The sequence below is a fragment of the Physcomitrium patens genome, chromosome 10 (assembly GCF_059467195.1).
Source record: "Physcomitrium patens ecotype Gransden chromosome 10, ASM5946719v1, whole genome shotgun sequence".
Taxonomy (NCBI): domain Eukaryota; kingdom Viridiplantae; phylum Streptophyta; class Bryopsida; order Funariales; family Funariaceae; genus Physcomitrium; species Physcomitrium patens.
In genome coordinates this window covers 10,468,809-10,476,396 of record NC_143419.1, presented here as the reverse complement: position 1 = coordinate 10,476,396, position 7,588 = coordinate 10,468,809, and positions in this window count along the sequence as shown.

Genomic DNA, 7,588 nt, shown 5'->3' with positions numbered 1-7,588 from the left:
CATAAAAAATAGATAAAAAAAGTTAATATAATATAAGATTGGTATAAAAACAAAGATTATCATTTAAGCTTCAAATGCTGCTTTCACTTCTTGATTCTATTGAAATTTGTCTTTACAAGTCAAATATTTAAGTATAGTTGCAACTTAAGAAAATTTCTTGATGAAGATCCAATAATAGTTGGCAAATTCTAAAAAATATTAGACATCTCTTATTATTTTTGAGATCTTCTAATCCATTATAGTTTGAATATTCTTAGGATCTATAATAAGTCTATCATTTGAAATGATGTATTCTAAAAATTTGACTTAAGTAGTGTAAAATATATACTTTTCTATCTTAATATAGAGTCTCATATTTTTTAGTTTTTATAATATACAATGTCAAATTATAGTTGCTTATAGTATGTTAAAAACTAATTAAAACATATAATATGTTTGTAAGTCTTGATGTAGATTAAAGTGATTAGTAAGTAAATTTAAAGAGATTTGATATAAAAAAATTTATTTGGAAGTTTATCTATTTTGATTATAGTATTTATATTATATAAGATTTAGATATTTAGTATAAAGCTAAGAAGAAGGTTAGATTCTAAAGATGAAAGTCTAAACTATTAGGAGGCTTATTGGAAAGGATGAAAGGGGTGAAGATCTTCATCCCTATTGGTCGAATGTTATATCCAATCGACTTTAAGGAGACTGTCTAAGGCCTTGTTAGAGATTAGGGAATCGCTTTTGAAGTCATTTGAGCTTTGGAGGCTAAGATCAACAAGTTTAGATTTTTGGATATGGATTGGATGCAAATTTTGTGTGATTTGGTACTTTTATGAAGGAATTATTGGCACTCAAAGTTAATGTGTCAATTTCATATCTACTGTCATTCTTTGGACATTATATATGCTTACAGAGAGCAACAAAGGATCAGCAAATAGAATTGGAGAGAGTACTTTTTTGGCTATATTTTTTATATATTTTTTGATGAATTCTAAGTCTAAATAAAGGAGTTATAAGGTATTGAAGACAGTACATATAATTCAAAGATAGTAAGTGAGTTGTTTTATTGATAGTAATGGTTGGAGCCATATTTTAAGTTTTTGTATAATTTTTTGGCTCAAATTTTTTGTAAGTGTCTGTTATTAGGTTTAAAATCTATAGATCAAAGTTTCATAGTATTTAAGTACTTAGTTTATGAGATATGAAGAAAATTTCATATGGATATATGTAAGCAAGGATTTGAAGCTATTATTAGGATTTTGATAATATCTCAAGATTCGTAATGAATTTGCAATTAAAATTTGCTTTGATAGTTGTTGAAAATATATCACTACTTCATGTAAAATTTTAGTTTGTTTGCATAGTTAGATCATAAGATACGAAGTATTGAAGTTCAGGAATTTTTTCATAAAAATATATAAGATTTTAAGATATTTTATCATATATTGAGATATTTTTTATTTGTACTTAGGCTTATATTTTGATGTAATTTCCTTAAAAGAAAAAATATTATATATATAAACTTGGAACCTTAATATCTTAGACTTGATTAAGCATTTAGTAGCAACCACAAACCTAGTACTTTTTTAAGGCAAACTCTCTCTACTTCGACAATGATGAACATGAAATTCATATTTTTCTTTGTTTTTAGAATATATTGAGATGTTATCTAGTTAAAAAATAATAAAATAATCCAAAAAATTTCAAAAGACATGATTTATTAGATATTAAATAGCTGCTAATATATTTATAAGTCCAAAAGACATGATATTATATTCAAAATATCTATACCTAATTTGAAACATAGTCTTCCATTCATCTTTTTTTTTAATACATATTAAATTTTATGCTCTTTTTAGATCTATTTTTATTTAAATCTTAACTTGATTTAATTGATCAAGAAGTCCAAATATCAAAGGTAGCATGTACTTCTCCTTGATGGTGATCTTATTTAATCCTTGATAATTCATACACATTTACAATGATTTATCTTTTTTTTTAACAAATAAAATTAGAACTCTTATTAGAGATTTAGAATGGCATATGAAGTTCTTAGCTAGATTTTCTTTAATATACTCTTTGAATTCAGCTAATTCATTTTGTGATAAATTATAGATTGATATAAATGGCGGTTAAGCTCCTTTTTGAAGGTCAATTGAGTAATCATAGGAATGATGTTCTAGAAGAGTATGTACATTTTTTTTGTCAAATATATCTTAAAAATCTCAATATTGATTAAGAATGCTATTTGAAGTCTTTCTAAAATTAAAAATATATATGGCATAAATGACATAAGTTGATTTTTCTTGTGTAGCATGTAAGAAAGCTCTTGCATCTATAAATACAAGTTTGGTTGTATTAGATTTACAACTTTCTACTTCATTAATTATACTCTTAGTTATACTTTCAAAAAAGTCAAGACTAAAAGAAATCCAATTTATTTGAGGATTATATTTTTTTAATGATGATAAATTTAAAATAATTAAATAAAAAAATCTAGTAATATTAAATATTATAAAAGCTATTATGACTATTATTTACTACTTCTAGAGGAAATATTTCATGAATAACATCTTTAGAAGAAAACAGATGATAATTTATGATTTTTACATGAATAAATTTTGTTTTCTTTATTAAAGATATATTGTATCTTTTAACAAACTCTTCATCTAAAAAATAAGTTGAGGCTCTTGAATCTAGTAAGGTAAAGACTTTATGATATTTAAGTCTTAAACTAATATTTATTATAAAATAAAGAGAATGTAACAAGGTATAGATAAGATATTTATATTATTGACAAATAGAGATAGATAGTTAGAACCATGAAAGTTTCTAGAATTAGGATAAGGTTAGTGGACTAACTAGGATCTATTGTGGAACATTTTAGAAAGGATTTAGAACAATTATTTAAATAATGCCTACCATAGAACCTTCTAAAAGAAATTTAAGATAATTATCTAAATGGAATCTACTACCTCAAAACATTTTAGAAAGTCCAGGATAGAAGAATAAAGTATAAATAGGACTAACCAAGGCCTTTTAAGGCATCTAGTCAAGTATGGCCTTCGACCTTTTTTCTTAATATAATTGGATTTTGTATCTTCTTATTTTATTCTGTTATATGTTAATTCTAGTTATTTAATTTTATCTTCCATATTTCATTTTGTTTAGTTCTCTTTAGTTTTGTTCTAGTCTACTTTGTCCTATCTTGTGATGAAGTTTTATGTTGCTATAGATTAGAAGGTTTTTGAATACTTGAGATAGATTGGTCATGTTTCATTGATATCATAGTAAATATTATACTATCTTCTTTTAGTAGTATGTCGATAGTCATCATATAGCCCAAGGTCAATTATTATAGTCACACTGGATATTGTATTGAAGCCACCACAAGCTACTCTTTAAAAGTCAATAAAGAAGTAAAAAGGCATTATAAAAGTAGAATTCAACAGAGAAATTATAGCAAGAAAGATATGGCAGAGTAATCCCGAATAGAGGCTCAAATACAACACCTCTTAGGTTGAATAGTTATTTTGCGAAGGCAAATAGAAGCCTTGAAGACAAAGGAATTGATATCTACTATACTGAAATTGAATAATCCTAGTATATACTCTACGACTTGAAGACAAGAAGATGTATGTCAATGGCTCTTCAACATATGACAATACCTCCAACTATCTAGAATAAATACCACTGAAGAAATTATATATGCAGCCAGCTATTTGAGAGATGTGGCAACCATTTGGTGGTGATATCGAGTTCAAAGCAATCGAGCTCAAGGTGAATTTTTTGATTAGAAGGAATTTGAAATTGAGTTTAGGAATCAATTTTGGTCCATCAAAGTGGAGATGATGGATCAATTCTTATGAGATTTCAAACTAATGGTCTAGTAAGAGGTAGAACTAAGAGATCTACAAACATTTAAAGAGACAATTCGGATTACAAAGATAATCAATGCTATAGGTTTCAGAAATTACAGAGCACAACTTATAGTACAAAGTCCTATGCTACTATCTAATACTATGGCATAACAACCAACACCAATAGAGATTGATGCCCTACAAGGATCATTGATACCACAAAGACAATAAATATTATTACAAAAGAGATTGTATTTTTATTGTTAGGAGTCAAGCTATCAAATTAGAGGTTGTCCAAAATGTCAAAATTCAAGCACCATTAAAATAAAGTAAGTTCACAATCTTGAAATTCACCAAGTTGATAATGAAATAGAGTAAGAAAATACGGCTCTTTAATAAAGGCACTGAGGGCTAGTATTGAGGATAGCTACTAATTCTCAGAGACAAATAAAATGGCCTTTGAGAAATATAAAAAGAATTAATTGGCGTATCTAATGGAACTACAAAGAGAACAACCATATTAAGTACTTGTAGATTGTGGCTCTACAAAAAATTATATCTTAACTGAAATTACCAACTGATTTAGAATTAAAACTAAGGTAATCAAAGTAACAAGTATATACCTTGGAGATGGCTGAAAGAACGTATTAAGTAAGATATATGAAAAAAAATCTTAAAATTGACTAATACTTACATCTTAAGAGAGAGGTTTAAGGTGACAAAGCTAAGATATGATGTTATTCTTGATATACCATGGCTAAAGTTAGAAAATAAATAAATTGATTAGATAGTAAGGATAATCTTCTTTAAAGATGGTAGATGCAAGATAATTCTTTGCACCTTTGCATCAAGTAAAAAAAAAAGACAATCTGCAACTAAAAACTTGTAGAGACAATTTTTATTTAGAAACAAATACACCATAAGCAACTGATATATATGGTGGTTTTAAATTTTGCATCAATAGTAAGAAAGAGAATTGAAGAAGTAGAACAAATAGATTAATTCATATGAGAATATCAGGTAGTCTTCTTAATCGACCTATCTAGTAGCATGCCTCCTGATTGAGATGTCTTTTTTTAAATAAAATTATTGCCTAAAGCCAAATTAGTAAGTCAATCAATTTATTGCCTAACACTAAAAGAACTTGAAGAACTATGAAAGATATGGAATGAAGTCTTAAAGAAAGGCCTCATTTAAGAAAGCACATCACGATGGAGAGCACTTGTACTCTTTTCACTCAAGAAGGATGGTAGACTTTGCCTTTGTATTGACTTTGTATGTCAATAAGCAAACTATTAAGAATACATATCTACTTCTATATGTGGATGATCTTCTTGACCAACTTCAAGATGTGACTATCTTTAATAAATTGGATCTTATTAGTAAATATTAGCAAATACTTATTACAAGAGAGGATGTATAAAAGACGGCATTTCATACACGCTATGGACATTTCAAATGGCTAGTTTTATCTTTTAACCTCACCAATGCTCCAACCTCTTTTATAGGTCACATGAATCAATTATTTTAGAATCTTTTAGACAAACATGTAATCGTCTTCATTGATGATATCCTTATACATAATAGAACTTCTTAAGAATATAAACAACACCTATGAGAGATATTACATCAGCTACAAGATAGTCATTTCTATTGCAAGTAATTAAAATATGAACTTTGGAAGTCAAAAGTCATTTTTTTGGAGCATGTTATGTCCTTCAAAGGCGTGCATATAGAGTAAGATAAGATGAAAGCAATAAAAGATTAGCCAACCTCCAAAGATGCTTCTGAAATCTACTCATTTTAGACCTTGCTAAATATTATCATCGTTTTGTTTGGTGGTTTGTTCATATTATTGCTTCATTGGTAAACCTATTGGAGAAAGATGCCTCATTTGAATGGAAACTAAAGCAACAAAATACCTTTGATAGGTTAAAAGAAGCACTCATTATTGGTCTAATATTGCAACCGTATGATCTTAACATTATTTGTATGCTTGACATTGATACTTTTGATTAAGCTATTGGAGCAATCCTTCAACAAGACTATGATAAGGATCTTCAACCTATAGCATAAGAATCATGCAAGCTCAGAAGGACAAATGTAATTACTTTGGATATAATCAAGAGTAATTAGTGTTTATATATGCCACAAAGATATAACGACACTATTTGTTAGAAAAGCCACTAATTTTTCATATTAACCATCGATCCTTCCTACACAATTTGTATCTAAAAAATATGAAATCATAACATCATTGATAGCAAGAATAATTACAGCTTTTTGATATCCAGCTTGAGTACAAGTAAAGGCAATAATATATTGTATTAGATAGCTTATCGCAAAGACTAGACTTCAACAACAAATCAAGAGACAAGACAAAAGTCGTTACTATTAGTAGTGTCAATTCAAATCTAATCAAAGAGGTAAAATAGAAGGAAGCTATGCATTAGTCTGCTTATTTCAAGATAGTTAACAAGATTGAAGGTAGACAATATATAGTATCAAGATTATAGTTTTAGTTATGACTTGCTCTATTTTAAAAAGTAGATTTTATGTATCCGATAATACTATAATTTGGACGTACATTCTTTAAGAAAGACATGACATCTCAATATTTGGATAATTGAGACAAGAAAAGACTCTAGAATGGATCTCAAAGATATAATTTTGGATAAGTTTAGATTGTGATGTTTGAGTCTTTGTATACTATTGTGTTGTGACATAATTATATGGTGAAAATATAGCTAAAAATAAATTTTTAATTAGTACTCTATTATATTAGTTCAACAAGAATTCAAAATATTTTAATAAGGCTTTTATGAAAGCCTCTTAGCCTATTTTCTTATCTGAATAGCAAGTAGATAAAAGTTAGTTAGTATTTTTACCTTATAGGATATAAAAACTCTTTTATTGCCTTAGAAAGACCATAGATTAATAAAATCAGAGTAAAAGAGGTAAATGGTTGATATGGTTGATACTAAGATCAAATTGAAGATAAAATTGCATTAAAAAATCCTTAGGATAGATTAGATTGATATCCAAGGATTAATCGTTTGTTAGACATGGTCGAAATCAGACCTCTGGTTACTAAAACGACCGCCTAGGACAAATTAAGATTTTTATCAAAGATCGGAGATTAGAGTTTAAGAGCTAGCTTTAAGTTCTTTCCAAAAGCATTGTTTTTATAGGATTTTTGGAAATTTAGAAATTATTTTTTAAAGTCAAGATTTGTATTAGTGATTTGGATTTTATATAATATAATTAAGGCTAACAATTTTGGCTAGTTCATGCAATTGGTATAATATATATAGTTCAAAATTTGATACTATTTGGATTATTGGGTGTGCTAAGCGTTGTCGTGTTGTAACACGAGTATACCATGAAAATATAAAGAAATGGGACTTTTATTAATATTCAGTTACCTCGAATATTGGGAGCAACGACCAACTCCAGTGCAAATACTGAGTAGTCAGGTTCAGTCACCCCGTTACAGTCAGCCGGGGCATACTGAAATGCTCCGTTTGATTCCAATAATGGAAGTCAGCAGGAAGGGAAAGGACTAATTCACGCGACGGGTGAGCCTGGTTCAAAGAGCCAATTGGATCCAATTTCGAGAATCCAATCCGGGTCCTTTTACCTAATAGGAGACCTGCATTGGTCGGGCAACCCAATGCAGTCTAGTTACGGGAAAATCCAGGTCTTAGTACTGGACTCTTATCCAATATGAGACCTGA